At 33.0% G+C, this 13,380-nt stretch overlaps 1 pseudogene; it reads right to left on the bottom strand.

Annotated features, from left to right (window-relative positions):
• Window positions 1-13,380, bottom strand: part of LOC139497902 (glutathione peroxidase-like) — a 106,043-nt pseudogene extending 92,663 nt beyond the window's left edge.

The following is a 13,380-nucleotide window of genomic DNA, read 5'->3' as shown; positions in this document are numbered from 1 at the left end:
ATTCAAAACATAAAACATTCACGGAAATATGAAAAAAAAATTAATTTATACATTAACTTCCTGAGATGAAAATTTGCACGGAGGACACTTTATCATTTTTTGTCGTCGTGCTTTTCCCTTTCACTATATAGAAAGATAGTGTAAATATTTTCTATTTTCAAACAAAAGGATCCATATACTTTTAGTAAAATTGTCAACCAAACTCGCACAACCTTTATTACGATAGGAAAGAAAAAACAATTATATGTTTTTTACTATGAATTAATTTCCAAAATTATCCCAAAATTCAGCTAAAAGAAAAATAAGTTTGAAATAATAAAATAAAAAGAGTGAGTGTCGAGTTGGCGAAGTGGTATCCCTGCTGCCGAGCCGAGACTCAACAGACAAGGATAGAACTAGCTGCTTTAGTCTCAGTAGTAAGTAGTCATTTATCCACTACGCTACGGCTCACCCGATATCTAATAGGAAAATTTAACTATATAATCTGTATTGGCTTTGTGGTGCAATATCCTATATTTTCATACGCATGTGTAATTATATATCGTCATGCATATATTGTGGGAAATTTAAATACTTTTGTCAATATTTCTTTTAATTGAAGATTATACAATCAAAGTCTTAATGAAAGTAAATCTAAACAATTTATCAACAGTTCAATAAGATTCCTAATGACAGTTGAAGATATTTACTATAAAGAAACTGGGAAATATCACTTGTGAAGAAACTATCGTAAATATCTGGTTAAAAATTCTTGATAAAAACCGAACCAAGGGAGTATAAGATTCGATCCCATCTCCCCTTTATTGCAAGTCCAATGTATTAACCGCTCGTCTATTAAGAAATGTAAATACAGTTCTGATAAATTGAGGCTATTTATATATTATGATCAATGACTTTGTTTTTACATATGAGAACACGTACGATGAAGAGTATATATGAGAGAAATGACGTATACTTTTTTCTTCTTCTGCAGAGCAGGGAAAGATCTTTGCTAATAAGAAAAAGAAAACAATGATACACGACCAGACAAAAAGAATTAATGCCAAATAGGCAAGTTTTTTGTATTCTTTTTCACGCTTTGTATTATCAGCTCTATCCAGTAACGGAGGAAAGGAAGAAAGACCATTCACAATTTGTCTTATATTTGTTTTTCTCTTTTTTAATTAAATAAAAAAAATAATAAACCTTTCAAATGTACAGTTCATAAGATAAAAAATATTCCCTGTGGAACACCCCCCCCCCCCTTTTTGTGCTCTCTATGTTTAACCCTCGAATTAAGCTTTCCAATCTAATTAAAATTAAAACCTTGCTTTCTAACCAATCTATTCATGTACCGGACCGGCAACTTTATTTATCTAGTACGAAAATCTACAGTGCCGTTATACACATGCATGTTGTTTGCTTGGAGTCCCTTCCCGAAAAGAAAGAAATAGCCTAACTCCAAGATACTATATTCCTGCATCACGTGATTTTTACCACGTGGAGCTTAGATTTGAATAAATACCGAATATGGAAAGTGAAACTACAATTCAAAACATAAAGTCCGAAGGCACAAATAAGAAAAAAGAAAGGGTTTTTTTTTTGGCAAAGGGTGCCGGGGTAATTCTCTCGGTGTTCAAAATATACATGAAATATTTGCCACTGCCCCTTTTCTGTTCTATGAATTTTGACCCTGAGTTTTCTATCTGTTACTGAAAAGGGGTGTCTTTTTGTCTGAATCCCGTTTATGATGATAGATAACGCAACACTAAGACTAAAGATCACGATGAAAAATAATTCAAAACATAAAACATTCACGGAAATATGAAAAAAAAATTAATTTATACATTAACTTCCTGAGATGAAAATTTGCACGGAGGACACTTTATCATTTTTTGTCGTCGTGCTTTTCCCTTTCACTATATAGAAAGATAGTGTAAATATTTTCTATTTTCAAACAAAAGGATCCATATACTTTTAGTAAAATTGTCAACCAAACTCGCACAACCTTTATTACGATAGGAAAGAAAAAACAATTATATGTTTTTTACTATGAATTAATTTCCAAAATTATCCCAAAATTCAGCTAAAAGAAAAATAAGTTTGAAATAATAAAATAAAAAGAGTGAGTGTCGAGTTGGCGAAGTGGTATCCCTGCTGCCGAGCCGAGACTCAACAGACAAGGATAGAACTAGCTGCTTTAGTCTCAGTAGTAAGTAGTCATTTATCCACTACGCTACGGCTCACCCGATATCTAATAGGAAAATTTAACTATATAATCTGTATTGGCTTTGTGGTGCAATATCCTATATTTTCATACGCATGTGTAATTATATATCGTCATGCATATATTGTGGGAAATTTAAATACTTTTGTCAATATTTCTTTTAATTGAAGATTATAGAATCAAAGTCTAAATGAAAGTAAATCTAAACAATTTATCAACAGTTCAATAAGATTCCTAATGACAGTTGAAGATATTTACTATAAAGAAACTGGGAAATATCACTTGTGAAGAAACTATCGTAAATATCTGGTTAAAAATTCTTGATAAAAACCGAACCAAGGGAGTATAAGATTCGATCCCATCTCCCCTTTATTGCAAGTCCAATGTATTAACCGCTCGTCTATTAAGAAATGTAAATACAGTTCTGATAAATTGAGGCTATTTATATATTATGATCAATGACTTTGTTTTTACATATGAGAACACGTACGATGAAGAGTATATATGAGAGAAATGACGTATACTTTTTTCTTCTTCTGCAGAGCAGGGAAAGATCTTTGCTAATAAGAAAAAGAAAACAATGATACACGACCAGACAAAAAGAATTAATGCCAAATAGGCAAGTTTTTTGTATTCTTTTTCACGCTTTGTATTATCAGCTCTATCCAGTAACGGAAGAAAGGAAGAAAGACCATTCACAATTTGTCTTATATTTGTTTTTCTCTTTTTTAATTAAATAAAAAAAATAAACCTTTCAAATGTACAGTTCATAAGATAAAAAATATTCCCTGTGGAACACCCCCCCCCCTTTTTGTGCTCTCTATGTTTAACCCTCGAATTAAGCTTTCCAATCTAATTAAAATTAAAACCTTGCTTTCTAACCAATCTATTCATGTACCGGACCGGCAACTTTATTTATCTAGTACGAAAATCTACAGTGCCGTTATACACATGCATGTTGTTTGCTTGGAGTCCCTTCCCGAAAAGAAAGAAATAGCCTAACTCCAAGATACTATATTCCTGCATCACGTGATTTTTACCACGTGGAGCTTAGATTTGAATAAATACCGAATATGGAAAGTGAAACTACAATTCAAAACATAAAGTCCGAAGGCACAAATAAGAAAAAAGAAAGGTTTTTTTTTTTGGCAAAGGGTGCCGGGGTAATTCTCTCGGTGTTCAAAATATACATGAAATATTTGCCACTGCCCCTTTTCTGTTCTATGAATTTTGACCCTGAGTTTTCTATCTGTTACTGAAAAGGGGTGTCTTTTTGTCTGAATCCCGTTTATGATGATAGATAACGCAACACTAAGACTAAAGATCACGATGAAAAATAATTCAAAACATAAAACATTCACGGAAATATGAAAAAAAAATTAATTTATACATTAACTTCCTGAGATGAAAATTTGCACGGAGGACACTTTATCATTTTTTGTCGTCGTGCTTTTCCCTTTCACTATATAGAAAGATAGTGTAAATATTTTCTATTTTCAAACAAAAGGATCCATATACTTTTAGTAAAATTGTCAACCAAACTCGCACAACCTTTATTACGATAGGAAAGAAAAAACAATTATATGTTTTTTACTATGAATTAATTTCCAAAATTATCCCAAAATTCAGCTAAAAGAAAAATAAGTTTGAAATAATAAAATAAAAAGAATGAGTGTCGAGTTGGCGAAGTGGTATCCCTGCTGCCGAGCCGAGACTCAACAGACAAGGATAGAACTAGCTGCTTTAGTCTCAGTAGTAAGTAGTCATTTATCCACTACGCTACGGCTCACCCGATATCTAATAGGAAAATTTAACTATATAATCTGTATTGGCTTTGTGGTGCAATATCCTATATTTTCATACGCATGTGTAATTATATATCGTCATGCATATATTGTGGGAAATTTAAATACTTTTGTCAATATTTCTTTTAATTGAAGATTATACAATCAAAGTCTAAATGAAAGTAAATCTAAACAATTTATCAACAGTTCAATAAGATTCCTAATGACAGTTGAAGATATTTACTATAAAGAAACTGGGAAATATCACTTGTGAAGAAACTATCGTAAATATCTGGTTAAAAATTCTTGATAAAAACCGAACCAAGGGAGTATAAGATTCGATCCCATCTCCCCTTTATTGCAAGTCCAATGTATTAACCGCTCGTCTATTAAGAAATGTAAATACAGTTCTGATAAATTGAGGCTATTTATATATTATGATCAATGACTTTGTTTTTACATATGAGAACACGTACGATGAAGAGTATATATGAGAGAAATGACGTATACTTTTTTCTTCTTCTGCAGAGCAGGGAAAGATCTTTGCTAATAAGAAAAAGAAAACAATGATACACGACCAGACAAAAAGAATTAATGCCAAATAGGCAAGTTTTTTGTATTCTTTTTCACGCTTTGTATTATCAGCTCTATCCAGTAACGGAGGAAAGGAAGAAAGACCATTCACAATTTGTCTTATATTTGTTTTTCTCTTTTTTAATTAAATAAAAAAAATAATAAACCTTTCAAATGTACAGTTCATAAGATAAAAAATATTCCCTGTGGAACACCCCCCCCCTTTTTTTGTGCTCTCTATGTTTAACCCTCGAATTAAGCTTTCCAATCTAATTAAAATTAAAACCTTGCTTTCTAACCAATCTATTCATGTACCGGACCGGCAACTTTATTTATCTAGTACGAAAATCTACAGTGCCGTTATACACATGCATGTTGTTTGCTTGGAGTCCCTTCCCGAAAAGAAAGAAATAGCCTAACTCCAAGATACTATATTCCTGCATCACGTGATTTTTACCACGTGGAGCTTAGATTTGAATAAATACCGAATATGGAAAGTGAAACTACAATTCAAAACATAAAGTCCGAAGGCACAAATAAGAAAAAAGAAAGGGTTTTTTTTTTGGCAAAGGGTGCCGGGGTAATTCTCTCGGTGTTCAAAATATACATGAAATATTTGCCACTGCCCCTTTTCTGTTCTATGAATTTTGACCCTGAGTTTTCTATCTGTTACTGAAAAGGGGTGTCTTTTTGTCTGAATCCCGTTTATGATGATAGATAACGCAACACTAAGACTAAAGATCACGATGAAAAATAATTCAAAACATAAAACATTCACGGAAATATGAAAAAAAAATTAATTTATACATTAACTTCCTGAGATGAAAATTTGCACGGAGGACACTTTATCATTTTTTGTCGTCGTGCTTTTCCCTTTCACTATATAGAAAGATAGTGTAAATATTTTCTATTTTCAAACAAAAGGATCCATATACTTTTAGTAAAATTGTCAACCAAACTCGCACAACCTTTATTACGATAGGAAAGAAAAAACAATTATATGTTTTTTACTATGAATTAATTTCCAAAATTATCCCAAAATTCAGCTAAAAGAAAAATAAGTTTGAAATAATAAAATAAAAAGAGTGAGTGTCGAGTTGGCGAAGTGGTATCCCTGCTGCCGAGCCGAGACTCAACAGACAAGGATAGAACTAGCTGCTTTAGTCTCAGTAGTAAGTAGTCATTTATCCACTACGCTACGGCTCACCCGATATCTAATAGGAAAATTTAACTATATAATCTGTATTGGCTTTGTGGTGCAATATCCTATATTTTCATACGCATGTGTAATTATATATCGTCATGCATATATTGTGGGAAATTTAAATACTTTTGTCAATATTTCTTTTAATTGAAGATTATACAATCAAAGTCTAAATGAAAGTAAATCTAAACAATTTATCAACAGTTCAATAAGATTCCTAATGACAGTTGAAGATATTTACTATAAAGAAACTGGGAAATATCACTTGTGAAGAAACTATCGTAAATATCTGGTTAAAAATTCTTGATAAAAACCGAACCAAGGGAGTATAAGATTCGATCCCATCTCCCCTTTATTGCAAGTCCAATGTATTAACCGCTCGTCTATTAAGAAATGTAAATACAGTTCTGATAAATTGAGGCTATTTATATATTATGATCAATGACTTTGTTTTTACTTATGAGAACACGTACGATGAAGAGTATATATGAGAGAAATGACGTATACTTTTTTCTTCTTCTGCAGAGCAGGGAAAGATCTTTGCTAATAAGAAAAAGAAAACAATGATACACGACCAGACAAAAAGAATTAATGCCAAATAGGCAAGTTTTTTGTATTCTTTTTCACGCTTTGTATTATCAGCTCTATCCAGTAACGGAGGAAAGGAAGAAAGACCATTCACAATTTGTCTTATATTTGTTTTTCTCTTTTTTAATTAAATAAAAAAAAATAATAAACCTTTCAAATGTACAGTTCATAAGATAAAAAATATTCCCTGTGGAACACCCCCCCCCCCCTTTTTTTGTGCTCTCTATGTTTAACCCTCGAATTAAGCTTTCCAATCTAATTAAAATTAAAACCTTGCTTTCTAACCAATCTATTCATGTACCGGACCGGCAACTTTATTTATCTAGTACGAAAATCTACAGTGCCGTTATACACATGCATGTTGTTTGCTTGGAGTCCCTTCCCGAAAAGAAAGAAATAGCCTAACTCCAAGATACTATATTCCTGCATCACGTGATTTTTACCACGTGGAGCTTAGATTTGAATAAATACCGAATATGGAAAGTGAAACTACAATTCAAAACATAAAGTCCGAAGGCACAAATAAGAAAAAAGAAAGGGTTTTTTTTTTTGGCAAAGGGTGCCGGGGTAATTCTCTCGGTGTTCAAAATATACATGAAATATTTGCCACTGCCCCTTTTCTGTTCTATGAATTTTGACCCTGAGTTTTCTATCTGTTACTGAAAAGGGGTGTCTTTTTGTCTGAATCCCGTTTATGATGATAGATAACGCAACACTAAGACTAAAGATCACGATGAAAAATAATTCAAAACATAAAACATTCACGGAAATATGAAAAAAAAATTAATTTATACATTAACTTCCTGAGATGAAAATTTGCACGGAGGACACTTTATCATTTTTTGTCGTCGTGCTTTTCCCTTTCACTATATAGAAAGATAGTGTAAATATTTTCACTTTTCAAACAAAAGGATCCATATACTTTTAGTAAAATTGTCAACCAAACTCGCACAACCTTTATTACGATAGGAAAGAAAAAACAATTATATGTTTTTTTACTATGAATTAATTTCCAAAATTATCCCAAAATTCAGCTAAAAGAAAAATACGTTTGAAATAATAAAATAAAAAGAGTGAGTGTCGAGTTGGCGAAGTGGTATCCCTGCTGCCGAGCAGAGACTCAACAGACAAGGATAGAACTAGTTGATTTAGTCTCAGAAGTAAGTAGTCATTTATCCACTACGCTACGGCTCACGCGATATCTAATAGGAAAATTTAACTAATGTATCTTCTTATTGTTAATTTAATTAACTGGTGTTTATTTATCAGCATAATTAAAACTAGACGTATAACATATCCCTATGGACAATAATTTGATAAGTTTTAGGTAGAACGCATGGTTTACCAATTTTCAACATAAATCAGATTAGACAAATTATGACAGGCTGTCATTTACTGAAAGTTATCAGTGGGGTAATTATAGAACTCCGCCTATATTTCTTACTATTAATGTTATCGGTGGGGTATTATAGAACTCCGCCTATATTTCTTACTATAAATGGTTTTGAAACTAAAGAGATGGTCATATTCAAGATGCAGCTCCTTGTAGAAAGAACTCATATTTTTGAATAAAGATAAAAAAAAAAAAAAAAAAACTCATATTTTCAGAAGACATGTTGCAGTTTGGGCGGAAATTTTTCCGGAGAAGTTCCTATTTTGGAATTCAGCTACCATGGACAGTTTTATTGAAAGGAAGAGATGGTTGAATTCAATACTCACCAGGAAAAAGATTTTCCCCTTAGGATCCCGCATCCATTTGAGCAGTTGGTTGGTGTGACTCTGAAGAAAGATAGCTGGGTTTCCACCAACCAAGTAACCAGTGGTGTGGAGGTCGTGGGTCACCACGTTAGAGTTGTCATGATGTTCCCATCATAGATGGGAATTTCATAAAACGGTCCTTTTCAGGGCAAACAAATTTTTCAAAAAGAATCTGAATTGTTGTGCATTATAATCTATTCCTTTTTTATGACATAGTATAGGCTAATGGATCAGGGGGGAAATGGATTGGCCGGGGGGGGGGGGGGGGGGCTGGGTGTAAAACAAATCTTAAACCGACTACATGGATGTTAGCAGGTGTCATGTCCTGAACCAGATCTGGCATCTGGAAGTGTGACAGAGATTAAAACCACTTTCTAGGGTCATTAATAGTGTACACCTTGAAGGGTAGCCTGGTCCGACATTAAGATATGGCGTCCAGGTTTAAGCCCAAATATTGCGTCAGCGTCCGCGCCCAAATACGGCGTTTGTGCGAGTCATATCCTTAGGTATGGTAGCAATACACAGGAGTTTAGTTTCGCATTTTGGCCCCTGTGGATTTTTCAAATAGGAAAGTTATTGTGTAATGAAATTCATTTTTAGACAGATGAGTGCTAATTTAGCTTCAAAGATGGTTTATAAGTGCATCAAGATTATTGTTTACATGTTTTATGGGCTGTTTTCTGTTGAGAAATGAGACGAAAGACATATGATATTCATTGGATTTGCTGAATGATATATGTACAAAGTTTCAGAAAAGGTATTACTTCAAGCGATTGAAATTCTACTTTTAGCCAAATTTTGGGGAAATATGTGACATCTTTCTCCCCCTTTTTGCAATATTTTATAACAAATAAATGCAGATTGTTGCCATGTATACACCAAAAAGAAATTATATTTTACCATTTTATATACTGGATATAAAATCTATGGAAGATTCTGATTACATACGTATGCCCATATATGACACAAACAGTAAGCTTGATATTGCAAGAAAGCAATGAAATGGGGATGGTAAAATTCATATGGGCAAATTTTAGTATTTTTTCCTAACTGTTTATTGCTACCTATGCACCCCAATGTCAAGTCTAACTATTACGTCTGCGTTTATGGCCAAATATAGCGTCAGCGTACGCGCGCAGGTCTAAACATGGCGTTAATGTCTAGGCTCATACAATTACTACTGTTGATCTCTTTTTACAGTACTATTTTATCATCCAGTTACAGTGGTTGTGTAAGTCGTACTAATGAATCGAATTTTTGGACATAATCAATATAAAATAAAATAAGATCAGATACATTTTATTACGGTAACCAATTGAGGGACCACAGAGGGCATATGGGTCATTATAAAAAAAAAATGCAAAACTATGTTATTGGGTCTTTTTAAGTCACAGACATGAAAATATATCAAAATAACACTTGCATATGTTAGATTTGAATGTTTTGTGATACACAATATATAGTTCACAGTATGAAATGTTATACAAACATCCTTAAAGTTTTCTTAAAACTTTGAAGATAGCCAGAATTAACTGTTATTTTTTACTATAAATCCTTTCAGACTTGAAATAGGAATATTATTCATTTCATTTGTTATTATGATTTATATCTTTTAATTGCATGTTGATACATACAAACATTTTTTTAATGATTTAGGAGGTGTATGTTGGTTTAATAATAAAAAAAATTCACCAAAAGGAAATGTAACATTTTTTAAGTCAATGGTGTAACCAGAGGACAAATTAGTAGGATAAGAGTTATCTTTCGCAAGATTTGTGCATTTACAACAGTTTCTCCCTGCAATGTTACCTGAATAGGTGAATGGAGCACTTATTTCGTAACTGAATCTTAAAATACATCTTAAATCATTGGTGTTTCTGTCAATGGTGAGACCATTTTAATAAAATAACACCAGTGACCAGTTTAGTAACACCACTGAATACAATGTATATCATGACAATCAGCATTGTTTTGTGTTTCTTTCATGTTAAACAAGCGAAACATCATATTATTTATGAAAAACAATACTTATTTAACAAAGTTTTAACAATATGATGTATTACATATACACAGTTTTCACAAACTGATGTATGCTGGTAACACCAATGACACTATTTAGTAACACTATTGACATTTTTAGTAATGGATGTTATGTTATATTATATTATGTTTTCATCTTTTTCTTTTGTCCGGTGATCTTGACTTTGTTTTCAGTACTTGATAAAGGTAAAATTTGAAATGTGATGTCAATGGTGATACTTTTGTGTCATTGGAGTTACTGAAGGGTCAGTGGTGTTACTACAAATGTATATAAAAATGCGACATTTTTTTTTTATCTTTATTCATAAATGAAAGTGTTTTTAGGTCGTGTACAAAGGATTAGGTATATTATTATCATTTAATCTTATACAATTCACATATATTCAGTTTGTGTGTATTTTTTAGTATTTACAACGACTTTTTTACGACAATGTATTCTGAAATTTATGTTTAAATAAATTGCACAGCTATATGAATAATGTCAATAAGTCGTAATTTAAACCTAAACAACAAATTGGAACAGTTGTTTGATGTTGAGCAATAATATTTAGTACCTAAATGTATGCTTTAAATTGGTAACACCATTGACACGATTCTATCAAAGGATGACCTAAAATTGTTAAAATTGAAGAAACTCTTCATTTTCCCCATTGCCTATTTCTGAATATATTTGCTACCATACTATAGAATAGCGGGACACATTTAAATGTTTTAAACAATTACATCATTTTTCAAAATATTACTTCGTCGAAATTTGCACTTTTTTTTATAATGACCCTTATACGAATAGGGATATTTTTTTGGAAATGCAAAGGTGTCACACCACTAATTCGTGCCCGGCTAGAAAGCACAAGAAAGTTGTACATATTTAACACTAAATAGTTCCTATGCATAAGTGTAACTTTCTAAATATGTAGAATATTATATATATTTTTTTGATATCAAATGAAAGCTGAATGACTGGTGATCATTGCACGTAGAACACGTTTTGACTTATAATTTTGGATATTTAAAAAACTACACATTAAATTTTTTTAAAGAGGGTACATTTTACCTTAGCTGTATTTGGCAAAACTTGGCAAAAAAATTTTGGTCCTTAATGCTCTTTAGCTTCGTACTTTATTTGGACTTTTTAACTTTTTTGGTTCGAGCGTGACTGATGAGTCTTTTGTATAGACGAAACGCGCATCTGGCGTATTTGCAAAATTTAGTCCTGGTATCTTTGATGAGTTTATTTACCTGTTTTGGTGTATCCGAACTTCCGGGAATCAGTTCTTTCATGTATGCCATTAAAGGTGTGTTGACTTTTTCAGTACAAGACACCATAAAGCGTAGCTTTGACATGCAATGAATGTCACTTTATTTGAACTTAGCATGAAAGTGATGTGTCTGCTTGAAATTGAGGAATTTAACAAAGAAAGCAATGGGGCCATGAATTAGTGATGTACTTCCCTAACGGAACTCCTGTAACACAAAACTATATGTATCTTTCCCTCACTCCCGGGCCCTGAAGTTGCATACGCGTCAACACAACGAACACAATGCGTACCCAATATTATTTCAATGCAACTCAAGCCGGAGAAAAGTGTTTTTTAGCATTCCAGGAATTCCATTTGTTAAGAAAATTAGAAAAATTGGCGTGGGTTGAAAGTGGCTCTAAATTTATGTATACGTATTGTCAACTTTCCTCAGGATAGAAAAAAGTGATGATCCAAATTTTCTAAAGGGGGAAATGGTTAAACAACACCAGCATAAAATGGGGGAAAGACTTTCAGCAAGATTTACCTATTTATATAAACCATCGCTAAAATCTAACAGCATCTTTTTCAGCAGTATGTTTTATTTACGACACATAAGTGTCACAAATAGAACCCATGTGTCTAGAAAAATTGTTACATACCTTGCCACGGTAACGCGAGAAATCTATAGTTTTGCAGCCATGAACGTCAGGCATAGCATAATTGTACACAGAATGACGAGTGTTCTTGTGAGGAACACATGCTACTTTCCGTATTGTCCTAGATGTCCGTGCGGTTTGTCCTGACACTGACCATACAGTGACCAAAGCAAATACCAGGACATCAGTCAAACATGCCATCACGGCTTCGCGATGTTGGTATACTGACAGGTATATATGGTTGTGTGTAACTAATGCAGTTTATGTGTAATGCAAAGCGGTAAATCCCCTAAAGGCAAATACTAAGAAGAAAGTGCAACAGTTTGTTACTATAATAATTAAGGTAAATTTTAATTGCACTTTTGCATTGATGGATTGTTGGAACGTGCAGAATTGAAACATAAGACACCGATCATTCATTATGTGTGTGTGGTGGCGACATGTTTCAAGTTTAAATTAAATTGTTCTATTTCAAATTTCTTTCTTAAAGGAATATTTGACTTCAAAAAGCGGGAGACAAAATATGTTCTCGCCAAGAACAGTCACTGCTATTGCTTCGTTCGGCCTTGCATAATAAAACCAGCAAACAGTTTCGCTCAGTTTCGTGACAAACGAATCAAGGACAGACGAATACGTATCTAGAAGGAAGTACATTTTGTAACTCGTATACATTATTATAGAAAGAAAGAAAAGGATCAGTATGGGGGATCTTGTTTTTGGTATTCTTTAGATTTTTAAAACATTATTCTTCATACTTATAAAAAGCTTATCATGCTTATTCCGTAAAATTCTCATTGATGATAATACATCAAATCTCTCTGTAATTAGATGATTGCTCTAATGTGTACATCAGAATTCTGTAAACCCCAAAAGACCATCAGAAAAAATATACATGGATGTTAGCAGGTGTCACGTCCTGAACCAGATCTGGCACATAGGCGGATCCAGGGGGGGACCTGAAATGGGTAAAAACTTTCAGCGAGAATTATCTGTTGACTCATCGCTAAAATCTAACAGCATCTTTTTCAGCAGTATGTTTTATTTACGACACATAAGTGTCACAAGTAGACCCATGTGTCTAGATAAATTGTTACATACCTTGCCACGGTAACGCGAGAAATCTATAGTGTTGCAGCCATGAACGTCAGACATAGCATAATTGTACACAGAATGACGACTGTTCTTGTGAGGAATACATGCTACTTTCCTTATTGTCCTAGATGTCCGTGCTGTTTGTCCTGACACTGACCATACAGTGACCAAAGCAATTACCAGGACATCAGTCAAACATGCCATTACGGCTTCGCGATGTTGGTATACTGACAGGTAT

Source organism: Mytilus edulis, chromosome 12, assembly GCF_963676685.1.
Source record: "Mytilus edulis chromosome 12, xbMytEdul2.2, whole genome shotgun sequence".
In the NCBI taxonomy this organism is placed as follows: domain Eukaryota; kingdom Metazoa; phylum Mollusca; class Bivalvia; order Mytilida; family Mytilidae; genus Mytilus; species Mytilus edulis.
The sequence above is the reverse complement of the archived record's forward strand: the minus strand, read 5'-3'. Positions and strand labels throughout refer to the sequence as shown.